The sequence below is a fragment of the Schistocerca nitens genome, chromosome 9, assembly GCF_023898315.1.
Source record: "Schistocerca nitens isolate TAMUIC-IGC-003100 chromosome 9, iqSchNite1.1, whole genome shotgun sequence".
NCBI lineage: Eukaryota > Metazoa > Arthropoda > Insecta > Orthoptera > Acrididae > Schistocerca > Schistocerca nitens.
This window is the reverse complement of record NC_064622.1, coordinates 305,938,440-305,958,990: the sequence shown is the minus strand read 5'-3', so window position 1 is coordinate 305,958,990 and position 20,551 is coordinate 305,938,440.

Below are 20,551 nucleotides of genomic sequence, written 5' to 3'. Positions count from 1 at the left end.
CATTATGAATCACCTCGAAGGGAACGATCTATTGATACGTAATCGGCATGGTTTCAGAAAACATCGTTCTTGTGCAACGCAGCTAGCTCTTTATTCGCAGGAAGTAATGGCCGCTATCGACAGGGGCTCTCAAGTTGATTCCGTATTTCCAGATTTCCGGAAAGCTTTTGACACCGTTCCTCACAAGCGACTTCTAATCAAGCTGCGGGCCTATGGGGTATCGTCTCAGTTGTGCGACTGGATTCGTGATTTCCTGTCAGGAAGGTCGCAGTTCGTAGTAATAGACGGCAAATCATCGAGTAAAACTGAAGTGGTATCAGGTGTTCCCCAGGGAAGCGTCCTGGGACCTCTGCTGTTCCTGATCTATATAAATGACCTGGGTGACAATCTGAGCAGTTCTCTTAGGTTGTTCGCAGATGATGATGTAATTTACCGTCTAGTAAGGTCATCCGAAGACCAGCATCAGTTGCAAAGCGATTTAGAAAAGATTGCTGTATGGTGGGGCAGGTGGCAGTCGACGCTGAATAACGAAAAGTGTGAGGTGATCCGCATGAGTTCCAAAAGAAATCCGTTGGAATTCGATTACTCGATAAATACTACAATTCTCAAGGCTGTCAATTCAACTAAGTACCTTGGTGTTAAAATTACGAACTACATAGGTAGGAATGATCATCAAAATAAAAGAAGAGCTCGAACATAAAGGTTTAGGTGTTCGTTTTTCCCACGCGCTGTTCGGGAGTGGAATGGTAGAGAGATAGTATGATTGTGGTTCGATGAACCCTCTGCCAAGCACTTAAATTTGAATTGCAGAGTAGTCATGTAGATGTAGATGTAGATGTAGATGTAGAACGGAGATGTATACAGGCGAATAGACGTGCAACTGTTGGCTGGTTGGTTGGTTGGGAGATTGATGGGAGGGGACCAAACAGCGAGGTCCTCGGTCCCATGAGATTAGCAAAGGAAGTCGGCCGTGCCCACTCAAAGTAACTACCCCAACATTTGCCTAAAGCGATTTAGGGAAATCACCGAAAACCTAAACCAGGATGGTCGGATCCTGGTTTGAACCGTCGCCTTGACGAATGCAAGTCCAGCGTGCTAACTAGTGCGCCGCCTCGCTTGGTGTGCAACTGTTGAGCAACTGACTGCCCAGATGAACCAAGGGACTACCAACAGTGTCTCCTGACCGACCATTCAGTGAGAGTTGCTGCGTAAGGGTCTCATCAGCAAGCGCCTTGCTCATGAACTTTCGCTGGCAGCTGGGCGTCGTCGGCGAAGACTGGAACGTGCGTCCCAGTAACGCGACTGGGCTCCCACTGGTTAGCTACAGGTGGCCTGTTCAGATGAATCACTTATTATGTTTCATCAGACAGATGGCCGTGGGCGTCTACAGCGTGAGGCGTCTGACGGCAAGTACCGTGCAACCAGAAGGCAGCGTTACCGTGTGCGGAGTGTTATCATCGCATTCCCTGCGTGATCTCGTCATTCTGGAAGTCACAGTGGATTAACACGAGTATGCATCTATTGTTGGAGAGCATATATGGGGTGTTCAATACGTCTCTCCGTAGTGCCGTATGACTGTTAGCCGCGCGTGCCGTATGATTGTTCGCCTACCTGGGTTACTTCCCTTCAAGTGGACTCTCCGAACACTCCACTACTTCGTTTATCTCAGCCAGCGTCAGTAGTATCGTTGGTGTGTGTCATTACGTGTTGACGCGAACGTTTTAAGTTTAGTTCCTTTGATCGTTTGTTTCGTTTTTGTCTCTGTTAAAATGCTAACGATTGAATAACGTGTGTTTTTAGTCGAACATGTGTTCAAACTGGCGGTAAATACACAGTTTCAGTTCGTCAAACATTTTATTCAGTTTTCCCGCAGACCACACTCCCACATCGCGATACTGTGCGAGATTTGGATTAGCAAATTTCGAAACAGGGGTACAGTGACAGATGCACCGAGAAGTGTTCGTCCTAGTGTTTTGTCTGAGGATAAACTACTCGATACTTCCGATAAAATGTCCATAAGTCCGAACAAGTCAGTAAGAAAACTCGCCCAGAAAATTGATGATAGTGTCGGAACGGCCCACACAGCTGTAAGGAAAAAATTAGAACTTTTCCCATAAAAAGTGACAGTCGTACAAGAACTGAAAAATACTGATCATGGCGAGAGACTGCATTATTTTCAATGGTTCAAAAATTTCGTTCAACAAAATGGAAGGGATATTCTTAACGAAACGATTTTGACTGATGCGTGGTTTAATTTATCCAGGTACATGAGCTCGCAACATTCTCGTATGTGGAGTACTGCAAATCCATTGTGTATTCATGAGGAACCACTTCACTCTGTGACAATAAGAGCTTGGATTGCAATTTCTAGGCGTCACATTGTGGGTCCCATATCTTTCAACGAAACAATAAACGAACAACGATACTGCAGTGATATTCTGTACCCATTCATAGGAGAACTTGTGTTAAGTGAAATACTGAATGGTTATTTTCAACAAGATGGTGCGACCCCGCATACAGCTCACGTTTCAGTGTCTCTGCTTCCTGATGTTTTTGGTGATCGCATAATTTCACAGGGACTTTTGCCTCCACGATCGTCTGACCTAACACCACCTGAAATTTTCTTCTGGGGTGCAGCGAAAGCAACTGTCTATAAAAACCGTCCAAAATCCATCGATGAATTGAAAACTGCAATATCCACTTTCATTGCTTCTGTTGCAGAGGATATGTTACAACTTGTGTTTGGAAGCATGATTAAACGAATTGAACTGTGTATTCAACAACAGGGGGGGGGGGGGGGGGAGACTTGCAGCATATAATGTGAAAATTTGTAAGTAGAAATGAATATTCAACAAATTAATAACTCGTATTTCACTGAGTATCATTTCGGTATATTCACTGAGGCATACGGCACGCGCGGCTAACAATCACATGGCACTGCGGAGAGACTTTTTGAACACTCCGTATTCAACCCTTTATTCAGTGTGTTTTTTCCCCGGCACGTTGGCATCCACCAGCAACATACTGTAAGGTGTCGAACATCTCGCAGTGTACGTGCGTCTTTCAGAAAGCACAGAGATGAGTTTCCGGACTCCCCTGGCCACCAAACTCCCCGGATGTAAAGCCAATAGAGAATCGGTGGAACCTCCTCGGTAGTGCTTCTCACGCCATGGATCCGCAATCGCAAAACCTAGCGCAATCGGCCACACCCCTATCGTTTTCTTCCACAATCTCATTGATTCTCTTCCTGCATTAGTGTAATTGGACTGTGTGTGATACCACACTTCAGAGGTGGGTGTTTACTCACAGCGATAACACTGTTCCGTCAGATTTAATTTCTAGTGGCCGGCCGCGGTGGCCGAGTGGTTCTAGGCTCTTCAGTCCGGAACCACACGACTGCTACGGTCGCAGGTTCGAATCCTGCCTCGGGCATGGATGTGTGTGATGTCCTTAGATTAGTTAGGTTTAAGTAGTTCTAAGTTATAGGGGACTGATGACCTCAGATGTTAAGTCCCATAGTGCTCAGAGCCATTTGAGCCATTCGTTTCGAGTGTTTTGGGGTGCCTTCACGTCCTCGTCCACTTGTAAGGAGGTAGGATAGGAGATTAAGGTTTAACGTGCAACCACCGATGAGATCACTAGAGACGGAGCGCAAGATCAGATTCGGGGAGGAAATCAGCCGTCTCCCTTTCGAATGAATGCCTTTACCGATTTAGCAACGCCACGCATAAGATAAATCGGGATTGCTGGACGGTATGTGAAGATGTGTCCTCCCCATTGCAAGTCTAGTGGCTTAACACCGCGCCATCTATCTGGGTTGTCAGCCTGAAGACACCGAGGTGACGCCAAACAGGCAGAAGACGCTTCAGTTTAAGCTTCTTGCGGGAACACACAGAGTTTCCCACAAAGCGCCCCGTGGAGGAGAAGCCGTATCTTTGCGTCAGACAGTTTGCAACGTTAAGTCGTGGACGGCGACTCTATAAATCACGTCATCTCTCGACATAGTCAACGTTTTTCGCGTAACTGTCCTTGTCAGAGCAACACACTCGTTATATCTCAGCAGATGTTGCTTTAACTTTTCTTTTTCTGCGAGCAGTTTAATCCAGGTACCATCGATCATGTGTCCTTTGATGTGCTAAAATCTCTTTGTGTTTTCCGTTCCCGATGTCTACAAGAAAGACATCAAAATAAATCAGAAATACTAAGCAACCACAAATAAAAATAGAAAATATTAATGTATATCTGTGATACAACGTCGTGGGAAGTCGTTAGCGTGTGCGATGCTGCCACTTGGCGCTGCTAGTGGCTCGTAAAACGGTCAGCGACGCGCGTGTGTCGCGGGCACACACGGACGGGACTGGCCCCGCTTCGGCCCTGGGGCCGCGATGGCGACAGCGTCAGACGCCACGCGTGCCGGGCGTCGCTGCGCGCCGTGGATATACGACAAACAGGCCGGCGGCTGCGTGGGTGGCGCCACTAGGCGAGGCGGATGCCGCCACACAAAAAGGAAGCGACCTCTTTGTCCGCGCGCAGCGGGAGCTGCTCGAAAGAGCGCCACCGCTCCCGTGCCAGGAAGACTGGCGCCAGCCAAGACGACGTCTCCGTCTCGCCGTTCTCTGCTCACTTTCAAAGCCAACTCAGACTCATTTTAGACCTACCGCGTTACCAAATTTGATCCCTGTACACTACAGTTAGGTTTATGATAAATGACAATCTAAATGATCTAATCGCTTCAAGCGGTTCCTTGAATCTTCGACCATTGTCTAACTACCTGCTGAAAAAAAATATTTATTTTGATAACAATAATAACAACTATACCAATTAACCCACCACCTTAGTTATTAGTGGGTCCTAATGTTAACACAATATGTTATTTGCTGCTATTACAGTTATTACAGTTAATTTGTGAGCTACAGACAGTGCGACATAGTACATGTTAATAGGCAAATTACGATTTGTTAAACTATACACTACTACCTACTTGTTAATATTCCTAACTGCCTACAGCGTTACAGGCCTTGCTCATCGAGCTAATCCCGATGAGCGTGCCCCTGACACTGGGCAGGCCAAAAACTACTTGTCGCTGCAGGTTCCTAGTTTAGTATCTGCATCTAATCCTACTAACTAACCTACGTCAAATCCGGTGCTGTCATAATCGTGAATAGATGTACCCCACTCCTCCTAGCCCTGCACGTGACGGATTCCAACTAACAAGTCGACCTGTCCACGCACAGGCGGAACAGGATTATGGTACTAGGACACGTTCAGTGGTTGGTTCTAATCGCGAAAGTCCCTCAGGTATGCAGTCAGAACTTTACGTAATACCTCATTTCGTTGGTTGTTCAAGGTTTCAAAAGTCTCTTCGTATCTTGACAAGACGTATGTGTTGTTGTCTGGTAGTTGTTGCCTCAATATAATTGCTACATCATCGAAAAGGGGGAACTCGTAAACCACATGGTCGGGACTACCCTCCGAAGCGCCACAGCCACACCCAGGTGTAGCCCTTTCCCAAACCGGCATAGATATGTCGGGTAGGGCCCATGGCCAGTGATAAAATGAATTAGACCCCGGGTTGGTTCGAAATACCTCATGCCTAACCTTTCTTTAACATTTGGCAAGAGTCTGAAGGTTCTTCTGCCAGATTCATCAATTTCCCAAGATTCCTCACTCCTTCTGTATCTCTCCTTTGTCCCTAACAAGAGCTCCCAGTATATTTTCTATTTTCGTGTAGTTCCCTTTCTTAGCCCAGTACCAAGCTGCTTGCTCTCGAATTTTACTATCCAGAGCCCCCATTACCACTAATAGGGCACTTCCTGTGGATGTTCCGTAAGCCCTCACAGATCTTAACAGCATGTTGCTTTGTACTCTTCTCACTGTCATGGCAGGCACCACCCTTGTGAGCCTGTGTGCCCAGATTCCCGATCCCTAACCCACTATTGAAGTTAATATACTGTTATGATACAACATTATTAGGTGTGGTGGAAGCTGAAATCTTTTGTGTCCTATGGAGATGAGGTTATTGAGTACTTGTAATGCTCTTTGGGTTACGGACTCAATGTGCTTTCCGAAGTTCCTTTCATCGATGATAACATGCAAGTAGCGAGTCTCATGTCATCTGAGAACTGGTGAGCCCCCAAGTCTCACTGTAGGATTTCTTACTAGCTGTCCTTTCAGCAATAGGTACGTTGATTTGGTTGGTGAAATTGACATTTTAGTATTACTACACCATAGTTGCAGTTTCGCCATGGCTCTTTCTATTTTTGGTTCTATGTCTCCGGCCGCCGACCAGCAGAAGGAGGTCATCTGCGTAAGCTGTCATCTCTAGTACCTCTTCACCCTGTTGCAAACTGTGTAGAATTGGTTCCATGTGGATATCCCAAAACAGGGGACCTAAAACGGAACCCTGGGGACATCCCTTAGTTAAGGTTTTTCCAACTTTACCGCTAGGGGATGATAGCCAAATCTCCCGATCCTCACAATAGCACCTCAGGCAGCCATGTAGCGGCCCTAGACACTATGTCTCCCGCAGGCAGGAGAAGACCTAAGGCCACCAGCGGTTGTCAAAAGCGCCACTGATGTCAACCATGATGCCAACAACGTACTTGTACGGGGCTGAGCCACAGACAGACCTCGTCTGCCAGGACGATTGCATCGGTTGCCGACCGCCCCGACCTGAAGCCGAACTGCCTGCCGCTCATCCCGCACAGCACTCGGTGTGCAGTCAGTCTGTCAGCTAGCAATTTCTCGAATATCTTCCCAAAGATGTCTAATTAGCATATTGGTCCGTAAGACTTAGCTTCAGCTGGGTCCTTATTGGGTCCTTTTTTAATAATCACTACAGTGAATGCTTTCCAAATTTTTAGGATTTTTTCCTGTCTCAGACATTCATTGTAATAGTGGGTAAGTGGAGCTACCAGTTGGGGCGCTAGGAACTGCACTACCTTCGCTTCAATGCCGTCTGGCCCGGGGGCTTTCCCTGTCTTCAGTGCTTTAATGTGGGCAGCCTCCTCCTCTGAACCTACTTCCTCTGAACCTACCAGCTGAAAGTATATTTCATTTAGATTGGTATTTTGAGGTAACAGAGACAAGGTCGAAATGCTGAATTGTATCTTCCGCAAATTATTAATTCACCGCGGAAAATCATAACATGATTCCTCTTTTCAATCATCGGACGAACGTCGAAATGGCAGATATTGGGATACTCAATCGCGGAGTAGAAAAGGGACTACAATCACTTGGTAGTGGAAACGCATCAGGACATGATGAGATAACTGTAAGATTCTGTTAAGAATATGCAAAAGAATTTGATCCCCTGCTACTAGAGCAGTTTATCGTAGTTGGCTCGAGAGTAAGATACCCAGCGACTGAAAAAAACTGCAGGTCATTTCCATTTTCAAGAAGTATCGTAGGACAGATGTACTTACTTACAGGCGCAGTAGACAGCGGCGCTTAAGTTGACGCACTGTTTCTTGATTTCAGGAAGGCATTTGACACGATCCCGCACTGACGTTTACTGAAAAAAAAATGGAGCTTACCGGGTGACGGACCAGAATCTGTGACTGTATTCAGGACTTACTTGCAAGTAGAACTCAACACGTCGCTCTTAACGGAGCAGAATGTACTGAAGTAAAAATAATTTCCGGAATACCCCAATGAAGTGAGATAGGACCGTTACTATTTACAATGTATATACAAACGATCTAGTAAAAACATGGGAAGCTCTTTAAACTGTTCGTAGATGATGCGGCTGTCTGTATGAAAGTAGAAACGCCAGGAGACAGTATCGATTGCAAACTGAACAACCGAAGATTGGTGAATGGTGCAGTCTCTTGTAGTTGACTCTGAACGTAAATAAATGTAACATATTTCCATGCATACGAAAAGGAATCCACTACTCCACAACTACGCTATTGACAGCAAATCGCTGAAATAAGTACCTACCCTAAAGTATCTGGGAAAACTATCTAGATCGACCTTAAATGCAGTGACCGTGTAAGACAAATTGCAGGAAAAGCTCACTCATGAATGGGATGTGTTGGAAAAAATCTTAAGGAAATGTAACGCATCCACGAAAGACCTGGCTTACAAGGCGCTTGTTCGACCAATTATTGAGTATTCCTTATCAATTTGTGACCCTTACCAGGTGGGGCTGATAGAAGAGACAGATGATCCGAAGAAGAGCAGTGATTTTCCTCACAGTAAACCACGGAGAGGTATTCTACTGATATTTCAAGAGAGTACTTCCCGGGAAGAATTGTACAACGTATTACTTCCCTCTACTTACATCTCGCGTAATGACCACGATGAAAAAATTCGAGAAATTAAGGCTAATACATAGGCGTCATACGAAATCGGGCGATAAATTTTCTTTAAAAGCATACATAGATTAGTAATGCCCAACATTATTAGGAATGGAGAAAGTTACCTTTATATAATTTGTTAAAATTTCAAAAACTGCTTTACAAAAATATTTTGGTCTCTATATCGCATTTAGGTAAGACAATTGAAATGTGATGAGTAGCTATTTTCGGTTGTTAGTAGCAAACATCCTCAGATCATGCAGAGATAAAAGTGCGACTTGAACACAAAAAGGATTTATCAGTAACAATAATCCTGTAGTGACACGTATTGGGGTAGAAAGCATCATGAATAGGACATTTTGTGCTAACAGCAGCAACACAACTAAGCCAGGCTGTACACCATAACCATACGAGAGGCAGATTGAACAATCTGATAGTATCAGTAAAACCACAGACATCATTAATTTGCAGTTGTATGAAAGACAATTTCAATGAAAAGGAACGTATGCAAAGGCACTGATATTGGGAGTGGTTCTACATCCTGACTGATAAAACCGTAAATAGTCATGAATTATAAAATGGCTATCATTACATCTCGTAACTCGTCCACAACAAAATGAAATGTTGGTATGTCCTGCCGAAATGTTTTGACATTGAGTGACGTTACTCAAGTCATTTCGGGTGAACATGCAACATTTTATTCCGTCGTCGAGTTACGTGATATGATGATGGCTATTTCATATTTTATGACTGATTACGATTTATCGGGGTGTAGAGCCATTCCCAGATTTTGGGCCGCTGCACGAGCTGTTTTTCGCTGAACTTGCTTTCGATACAACTCCCGAGTTTGTTCAAACAGCATCTTGTACGAGTGTGGCTCAGCCTAGCTCAGTTTTGTTGTTGCAGTTAGCATCAAATTCCTTATTCATGTTACTTTCTACGCAGATGGATGATGATTAATGCTAGTACATCTATTTGGTGTCCCATCCGAATTTAATAATTGCATGAACTTATGATGGTTGTTGATTACAACCGAACTGATGTAAATGCAATCTAGGCATTAGAACATTTTTTTTTTAATTTTTAATTCTTAACAGAATACTCACCCACTCACAACCACCCACTGGCTGCCTTCACTGTACTCAGTACCATCACATACAAACATCAGTGTGACAAATTGTCAGCTGCCTGGCGATAATTTTGGAAAACTAAAGCACCTCCCAGTGCTCAGTAGACTACAGCAATAGGAAATCTCAACTGTTCGCCGTTTTTAACGTTCTAAGGTAAGTCGTAGGATCGGTTGTGTCTCCAATGTTCAGATATTTTATCTGAATCTAACAATGTGTTTAGGTTCACTTATATAGTCCCAATCACCCTTCTATATTTTTGTGTGTCTATTGTTTTGACTTAGGGCATGGGGGACTACGGACGTTCACTATTGTAAGAAAATGAAACACCAACAGCCGTCCTTATGATGTCATTTATTGTGTAACTATTGGTTTCGGCGCTTCAGTGCACCCTCTTCAGGCCTCTATGCATGAACAGTAATGACAGTATTATCAACTTATCAACCATGCAATACAAAGACAGATTAAATACACATTGAGAATCAGTGACAAGACTCTACAACTGAATATACAGTAATCATTTGATAGAACGAACAGATACATCCACTGTAATATATCTCACGTATACCAGAACCAGTTTCCACTCTACACATTGTACAAATACAGAATTTATTAATAACTTCATTATATAAATATTCCACGATTTTTGTTGGCCAGTCGAACTGTACGTTATCTTCACAATCCTCAAGTAACCTACTGAACAACAAGGCAGCTGCAGGAAATGATAAATGTGTGACAGAGACTACAATCTCAGAAACATGATCCATGTGTCGTGCCAAGGGATGAAATGTTGAGGTGTAAACCCTTAAGTGGCATACTTGAGCCAAATGTATAAAATGAATGTCCAAGGTGCGTCAGAGGACCAAATATAGGACACCACCTATGATCATAACATATACATAACATAAGAAAATCTCCCTCTAGAAACTCTTCATGTGAACAACATTCGTATGCGAATGCATCCATGTATCATGTATTGCCATGAAACTATAACACACAAACACACTAAGTAGTCCACGAGGATGGAGTGCACTTTAAAGCGTGGCTCAACAATATCTATTCATAACGTACCACAAAAGCCTTTTGACTAGAAATTCATTCAAGAAGCACTCATATATAGTAAACACAAATGAACACAAAAATAAAATTACATATACTTATGCATTTTGAGCGCCCATAAGCCCCAACACACACACACACTATACTTATGAATAAATGTACTGTAACCAGTACACACCTTGATCTTTCCACAAGATTAAAACCGAAAGACATCACATCCATGCAACCAAATTCCAAACAAACACAGCGGCCATACATATCGTTTAAAAGACAAACCACATTATTAACTGACGAATGAGGAAGCCACACAACATGCCATAATTAAATCATAACTGAATCTAATACGTATGTTAAATATAAGGTTATGAATATGTGACAGCGATCTATAAGTTGACAATACGTACACTATTACAACAAAAACGTTGGATACGCCACAAGTCATGTCTAGTGGACTTAAGTGAGGGCAATGCAAATACATGTCAAGTTAAAGACGGGTACATAACCACTAAATGTGTCTCATATGACTAAAACAATTGCATGTTAAACAGAAGGAGACATTTAAATATATGTAGTTATAATTTCATGGCTAACGTACACAGTTATACCATCAAGCACCTAAATCGAGGCCAGTGACATCAATGTTCATGCCAGGTAGCTTTTTGACTACCAAAGGTGTCAGAAAATATTAATATGTTTTAGACATTAGTGAAAGCGTAAAAAAATAAAATGTAATTTAAAATTATATATACTTATGAATAAGTGTACTGTAATCAGTACACACCTTGGTCTTTCAATCACATCAAAACTAAAAGCCATTACATCCATGTAACCAAATTTCAAAGGAACCACATTGGCCATACATATCTTCTAAAAGACAAACCACATTATTAATTGACCAGTGACGAATTCACCCAACACTCTGGAATAAAATCGTAAGAAAATCCAATACTTGTGTTTAATGTAAGACTATGAACATGTAACAACAATCTATGAGTTGACAATAAATCTGCTATTACAACAAAAACACTGGCAATTCCACAAGTCCTGTCCAGCGGAACCTGAGTAAGGGTAAATGTAAACCTATGTAAATATAAAGATCACTAAAAGTGTCACATACGACTAAAATAATTGATTGTTAAAGAGAAGGAGACATTTAAAGATCTCTAGCTATAATTCTAGAGCTAACATACACATTTTTACCACCAACGTGAATGACAGCAACGTACACATGAGCATAGATCATTAACCGAAACATCCTCGAAAGTACGCAACAAACTGTTTATTATGAACGAAACCAAGTGTTATTAGATAACATACTAAATCTGGTGGAAATACAAAAATTTTATGTACCTTACTAGGTAATGGGCCAGTTTCACAGATTTATTAGTAACAAGATCAAGCTAATGAAGATAACGGCAGTCATCATCAACTTCAAGAAGACAAGTGTCTCTGAAGGCTTCACTCCCTGCTACGCCCAAGTGAGAATAAGAAGAGATAACAACAACGGAGAGAAAGTAAAGCAGAGTGGTGAGACGTTATGGACAAAATTTAAACTTACGAACACATGTAAGAAACCTGATTACGTTTGAGAACATGTTTACTATGATCACCTACAACTTAGTAAGACTTTAAATCCCCAACAGCTTGATAGGATAATGCGTCACATCAGTAATGTAAGAGATAGGTTGCAAACTGTTCTTAACAATCATGAAAAGAAGATCTTAAACCAAAGCATAGACAGCATATGGAACATAGGACAGAGTATACTTATGGTGGTTATGTGCTCTATGACAGGATAGTTAACAGGACTGACATTGTTTTTAGTAATGATGAATTAAGATTGCTACAGAATGGTAAGAAATACGATGTGAATAGAGAGTTGCAGAATAAAGACATCAAATTAATGTTAGCAGAGATTAAAAGTACACTCAACTTTCGTAAGGTTCATAAGGTGGAGCATGACTTCATTATCAGCAAAGTTCCAAAGTCAATTAACCGATGTGTTAACTATGGATAAGAGCACGAGTAAAGGTCAGGCAAATACTGAAATCCGTTTGGAGAGCATCAGGCATTAATTGTGAAAGCTGATAGAGGGAATACCCTGGTAATATTAAGGATGGCAGAATATAGTGATAAACATTTTTTTTTTGTAATAGGATTTCACAACTAGACCATGACCCCACTAAACAGTTTGATAAAAAGTAAAAAACGCAATTAGAGACATTTATTTCTTAATTGGTGAAAAAAGCTGAACGTCCTGAAAGTAATGAATCCACAATCCCCCTGCTTATGGGCACCATCGAAGGTTCATAAACCGAATGCCCCAATGAGGCCCATTGTTAATTACACTACTGGCCATTAAAATTGCTACACCACGAAGATGACGTGCTACAGACGCGAAATTTAATCGACAGGAAGATGATGCTGTGATATGCAAATGATTAGCTTTTCAGGGCATTCACACAAGGTTGGCGCCGGTGGCGAAACCTACAACGTGCTGACATGAGAAAAGTTTCCAATCGATTTCTCATACACAAACAGCAGTTGAAACGTTGTTGTGATGCGTCGTGTAAGGAGGAGAAATGCGTACCATCACGTTTCCGACTTTGATAAAGGTCGGATTGTAGCCTATCGCGACTGCGGTTTATCGTATCGCGACATTGCTGCTCGCGTTTGCCGAGATCCAACGACTGTTAGCAGAATATTGAATCGGTGGGTTCAGGAGGGTAATACGGAACGCCGTGCAGGATCCCAACGGCCTCGTATCACTAGCAGTCCAGATGACAGGCATCTTATCCGCATGGTTGTAACGGATCGTGCATCCACGTCTCGATCCCTGAGTCAACAGATGGGGACGTTTGCAAGACAACAACCATCTGCACGAACAGTTGGACGACGTTTGCAGCAGCATGGACTATCAGCTCGGAGACCATGGCTGCGGTTACCCTTGACGCTGCATCACAGACAGGAGCACCTGCGATGGTGTACATGACAGCACCTTGAACAGTGGACGTTACATTTCAGGTGTGTTACGATCCGTGGCTCTACCCATCATTCGATCTCTGCGAAACCCTACATTTCAGCAGGTTAATGCACGACCGTATGTTGCAGGTCCTGTACGGGCCTTTCTGGATGCAGAAAATGTTCGACTGCTGCCCTGGCCAGCACATTCCCCAGATCTCTCACCAACTGAAAACGTCTGGTCAATGGTGACCGAGCAACTGGCTCGTCACAATACGCCGCAAGTCACTACTCTTGATGAACTGTGGTATCGTGTTGAAGCTGCATGGGCAGCTGTACCTGTACACGCCATCCAAACTCTGTTTGACTCAGTGCCCAGGAGTATCAAGGCCGTTATTACGGCCAGAGGTGGTTGTTCTGGGTACTGATTTCTCAGGATCTATGCACCCAAATTGCGTGAAAATGTAAACACATGTCAGTTCAAGTATAATATATTTGTCCAATGAATACCCGTTTATCATATGAATTTCTTCTTGGTGTAGCAATTTTAATGGCCAGTGGTTTATATAGGTGCCAACGGACTTGCCGTAGTGGTAACACCAGTTCCCGTCAGATCACCGAAGTTAAGCGCTGTTCGGCTGGGCTAGCACGTGGATGGGTGACCATCCGGTCTGCCGAACTCTGTTGGCAAGCGGGGTGCACTCAGCCCTTGTGAGGCAAATTGAGGAGCTACTTGATTGAAAAGTAGCGGCTCCGGTCTCAGAAACTGACATACGGCCTGGAGCGCGGTGTGCTGACCACATGCCCCTCCGCATCCGCATCCAGTGACGCATATGAGCTGAGGATGACACGGCGGCCGGTCAGTACCGTAGGGCCTTTATGGCCTGTTCGGGAGGAGTTAAGTTTTAGTTCTATTGTATATAGGGTGTCCCGCTTATAGACTCTGCAGCAAGTTAAATGAGATTTTGGTCACTAACTGTGACTTTGAGCGACAATTCTGAGTCAAGAACTCTTATGAGCTGGTTGGGAAAATTAAGGATATTCAGATACCTGATAATTACATATGGGAGTCACTAGACATGGGAAATTTGTACATAAATATTCCTGTAAATCAAGTCATTTCTCTTACAAGACGGAAAGTACAGAGGTATGTCCATATGTGAGACAGGCGGTTTTTTAAAAACTCTTAGAACTAGCTTTTTCATATAATTCCTTCTTCTTTCAAGAAGAGTTATTCAAGCAGAATGATGGTTTAGCAATGGGGTGTTGTCTGCTAGGAACACTAGCTAATATTTTTATCAGTAATTTGGAATAAAAGTTCTTTTAAACAGAGCAGAAGTTAAGTGGTTTAATTATGTGCTGCATAACATGTGGCGGTATGGAAGCCCATATGCGACAGCTCTGTGCATTCACCGCAACGTCCAGAGGAAAACGTGCTTCATCCATCCAAAAAATATTTCCTGTCCACATGTCATCCATTTCCATGTGTGCTAAAAAACACGGGATAAAGACGAGGCTTTGAAGCCGATTTTAAAGATTCATTTTATCGGGGGGGGGGGGGGGGGGAGGTGCACATTCTGAAACTTGTAGGGATACCAGTGCAAAATGCGTAGCAGAACCTTATGAGCTGTTGACCAGGGGACACACAGCTCCAGCACTGGATGCAGGTTTAGATATATATGCTGTGCTGTCGGCTACAGTTACAGCAACACCATCAACAACTGCTACGGGAATGGACCGCCTCCCTCTCCCAAACCCACCACCCATTTCATGTCTTACTTCAGATTTCTTGATCATATTCATTAGCCGATTTATCGACATAGTGACTCTTTACAGCTGGTTCCGTTTGGCGACACTCCCGCAATTCAGAGGTGCTACTGCTGCCGCTCTGATAAAGCAATTTTACCAGCACTACAGTCTTTCTTCTGAACAGCTGTTGCGCTTTCTACGGAAAACGTCAACTTCCTTAACCCTCTACACCAACAGTCACTTCACGACAGAAGTCAACACGCATCGCCAAAGGACAAACAGTTTACAGAAATCAAAACAGGGAAATTTTACATTATGACTTTTTACAGAGCCATATTTTCACTTGGTGGTAGAAAGTGGAGCTACTATTTTTTTCAACATACTCAGCGAGTGCTCGATTAATTAACATACCTCCGACGTTTCAACTTCCTGGTATGTATACAACCCTCACTGAAGCGGTTTTATCGCCGTCAGTTTAATTATAACCACCTAGTACTTGCTCCAGAATGACGCCTGTGTTTCCATTGTCAGTTGGGAGGATCACGGTGAGTGGCCTCTGTGGAGCATAGGAGTCCACACCGGGGAACAGTCACTGAAAACGCCCAGTTCATAGGAAACACATTCACGGGTTTCACTCAAATGCAGTTACCATATTGCTAATGTTGATCTTTTGGATGCTAACTGCACAACACGACACCAAATCTAGGAGTAGGAGAATAAAGAAGTTAATGACACACTCCGGCTCTGGTGATACGTATAATGAGTTTATCATATTCACAACATACAGCAACCGCAAAACTGAAATCATCAAATTTTCCTACTTTGCTAATGGATACATTGTAACCTTATCAGACTCTGGAAAAAATGGGCAAGTCTTATACAGTACTGGTGCTAAGAATTTCAACTCATTGAAGACGACATGTAACAATCATCAAATTAGCAACAAGTTTTAAACATGCAGGAAATGATACTGACTGGCATTTCGGTGCAACTGCAAAAAAAGTAGGTAGGACTTACACGATCTCCATTCTCCATGTAAGGAATGATTACAAAGTGAATATCTCATTCAGATGTAGTAACTGAATGATATTTTTTACTTAGAGGATTGTGTTGTGCCTCAAGTAAGTCGGAGAAATGTGTAACCGCAGTTGGCTGAACTGACAGCTGGAGGAGCGTGGCCTGTTTACAATGCAGTTTATCTTTCCATCATATTACTGATCACATTCGTTATCGTTCTGTTACTGTCACGAGAACATAAAATCGATGGTTTCAAGATGGTCATGATCAACGCCATGAGGCCGGCCAGTGTGGCCACGCGGTTCTAGGCCCTTCAGTCTGGAACCGCGAGACCGCTACGGTCGCAGGTTCGAATCCTGCCTCGGGCATGGGTGTGTGTGATGTCCTTAGGTTAGTTAGGTTTCAGTAGTTCTAAGTTCTAGGGGACTGATGACCTCAGATGTTAAGCTCCGTAGTGCTCAGAGCCATTTTTTGAACGCCATGCAAATGTTACGAGCTTCACACGACTACTTTTCTGGAGGATAGACATGTACTGAGGTCAGGATACCTTCCATTCGGAAAATGGATGCACTCAGCGACTGTATGTGACTTATAAATTATACAGTGCAGCAATCAGTCGTCCTTTCTAGATTTTATTATGCAAATCCAGATTTCGGATAGTAGCTAGCCATTCTCAATAAATTATAGAGTGCAGCAATTAGTCGTCCTTTCTAGATTTTATTATGCAAATCCAGATTTCGGATAATAGCTAGCCATTCTCAATAAATTATAGAGTGCAGCAATCAGTCGTCCTTTTTAGATTTTATTATGCAAATCCCGATTTCGAATAGTAGCCAGCCATTCTCAATGCGCTATTTTTTTTTTATTCTCAGTGCATGTAAGTCCCTGTTGTTCTGGCGTCGCTCGAACTGTCCAGAACGTTCTTCTAACCAATCATGAGTAGCTGTGACTCAGTGACAAGGAGCTTAGTAATCGATAAAATTCAGTAATTTTTGGCTGCAAATGGTCCCCAAGTAGAATAATATTATCTTGGAACTTTTACATTTGGTCCGTGTTTGCACAGAAAAACAGTAATATCAGAAATTGAGTCCACCTTGATGCAAAACACCTTGTTATTCGTTTATTTCTTTATTATCCCAAACTAGTTTCGACGACAAATATCACCATCATCGGTGGGGTTTTTTAATGTAAAACATGCAGAAAATGGCATGGTTGTGCAAACACAGTAAAACATTATTACATTTTTACAAATCGTTTTTTGAAATATAGCTTTATATTGATACTTTCATACTACCTTATTTAATTGTATGTTACAGCAATTATTGGCGCTGTTTGTGAGATATTTTCTGTGCTCTTCTTTTTTTTTCTGTTGCCGTCTTTTTGCTTACCGAACATCATGCAATCTGCAACCATGTGAGCGGCTGCTAGTAAACAAATACTGAAAAACAAAACTTTTGCACTTTGTTTCTGATCCTGAATATTACGCCATGTTGCTGTTAACGTGTGTCGCGAGAGGCGTATCGCATGTGACGAGAAAGACTATGAAAAAATGTAGCGCGAATTACGACGACTTCTGTTCATTATTTATGTCTGATGGAAAAGTGTTCTTTTGCGTATGTGTGCTCTAGTCTGCCGGTGTACCCATGTTTTCGCTGCAAGACTGACACTCTCGTCATCTTCAGTGTGTTCCCCGAAGAGAATCTTTAAGCTGTCCAAAGAGATGGAAGTCCGACTGTGGAGACTGTAGGATGGATGAGGCAATGATGTCCAACCCAATTTGGCGATGTGTTCCCGGTTCTCAGACTTGTGTGTGGGTGTGCATTACCGTGTTGGAGTGTCCGCCCCCGGTAGCTGAGTGGTCAGCGCGACAGACTGTCAATCCAAAAGGCCCGGGTTCGATTCCCGGCTGGGTCGAAGATTTTCTCCACTCAGGGACTGGGTGTTGTGTTGTCCTAATCATCATCATTTCATCTCCATCGACGCGCAAGTCGCCGAAGTGGCATCAAATCGAAAGACTTGCACCAGGCGAACGGTCTACCCGACGGGAGGCCCTCGTCACACGACATTTCATTTCACCGTGTTGGAGCAAGATTTCTGCTGGATTCTTGTGCGAACGAAGACGTCGGTAACGTTTCTTGAGTTTATGCCTCCTAATTAATGGTTGACCCTCTTGGATCATATCCACACGAATGACGCCATCACACTCCTAAAAGATTGTCACCATGACTTTTCCGGCAGATGTGGTTGTGTTGAATTTCTTATTTTGTGGTGAATGAGGTTGATGCCACTCCATGGACTGCCTTTTTGTTTCCCCTGCAATGTGGTGCACCCAGCTTTCAACGGCCGAACGATCCGCAACAGAAAGGCCTCTCCGTCGGTCTCACAACGCTCCAACAATTCAGATGAAATGGCCTTTCTTTGAATCTTGTGGTCCGCTGTAAGCATTCGTGGAACCCATCGTCAGCACCTCTTTGAATATCCGAGAGTCTCAGTCATTGCAGACGTACTTCCAATGCTTGCCGACAACTTAGAGCCAATTATCTAGCTGTGCTGCGCCAGTCGTCACGAATAATGGTATCCGCACGATTCGGCTATGTCTGGAACAGTGGCGGTGACAGGACTTCCCGAGCGTGGCTGATCATGGAGCTCTTGAATGGCTCTGAGCATTATGGGACTTAACAACTATGGTCATCAGTCCCCTAGAACTTAGAACTACTTAAACCTAACTAACCTAAGGACATCACACAACACCCAGTCATCACGAGGCAGAGAAAATCCCTGACCCCGCCGGGAATCGAACCCGGGAAACCGGGCGCGGGAAACGAGAACGCTACCGCACGACCACGATCATGGAGCTCTGCTTCTGCATTTCCTGAGGCTGTAACTTTCTTCATCCGTCGCCCAACTACTATCAACTGCAGCATCGCCATACACTGCACACAAACTTTTATGGATGCTCACCACGGTTTCTTTTTCTGAACACGCTGCTTGTAACGTGAGTCGTACGTAGACACCATTTTGACTCTGTACTACGGCTCTACCAACTGCCAGAACGCTTGGAGACTTAACTGGCGCACAGAACAGCGGTCAGATGTGAACCACTAACAAGGACGTTTGTCTATGTACATTAATGGCTGTTTTTTTAAATGTGATGTGTTACTTATTGAAGGAAGCTCGTAGTTTTCATTTGTAAGAACAGAATCCTCGCGCCCGACTGGCGGTGATTTCCAGATCTGGCAGAAGGATGGCTCTTTGTCAGCACACTGCACTTGAGGGTTTGGAAGAGTACACTTCAACGAAGAAGCTTGAGGTTAGGACAGGAGAGAGAACGGTTGACACGAGCCTTGCTGCCACTGGAAAGTTATACTTATGCACTAACTACAAAGAGAGGACGAAAGTCATGTTCTCAAGCCGCTATTGCCGCCGGTTACTTCATTCATTCTCCGTGTGCTATGGTAAGGAGCGCCATCGTCGTACCCACCAGAGTCGCCCAGACACGAAGTTAACTCACTTCCTTGAAGAGCCGAGAACACGATCTTAAAGTCATACATCCAGCTTGTGACTATCACTGTTCGTTTTGGCAATTTTACGCTATTCTTCCCTTTCTTTCCACGTGATTTCTAAATCTATTTAACAACTTACGCAGTCAATGGCCGTGTCCGCAAATTATTAATGTAAGTGTGTTTTATCCTCTCTACACACGTGTGCCGCGGTTATACTTAAGTGTTATAATCCTTTGTCCGCATATTAATGGTGCTTTATAATTATACGTGAGTTATTCTCGTGTCTAAAGATAATAAATGTGGTTGTTGTAGGGCCATTTGCTTCCATTCACTGCTAGAAGCTCCACCCCCCCCCCCCCCCCCTTCCGCAGTAATACGTCTGCGTGAGTGATGACTCATTTGTTCGCTTAAACCCTTATTCATATTCATTTGAATAAGACGTTATCATTGTCACTCTACGTAATCGGTATTGATCATATAGGCTGAGTCAAGTAAGACGTACATCCGTTATATTTCCTGAGCGATTACACATATCGAAACGGAAAACGTTAGAGCGTCAAAGGGCACTCATATTTTTGGTCAGTTAATGTTTTTAGCGCTGGTATCAACTGAGATGTTGAAGTAAGTAGGTTATTTTAAATTACTTTCCATGATCATTGCGGTCTCACTAGTGTTTGGTATTGCGCACCCTAGGGACATGCTCCTACTACGACCGATTTCCCGCAGCATGCACACATATTTTAATACTGTAAACGCTCTTGACCGGTGCCTTTTATGTTGACATACCTCTGCCTACACCATCAACCAAGTGATCCCGTTCCATTAACCCCCACGT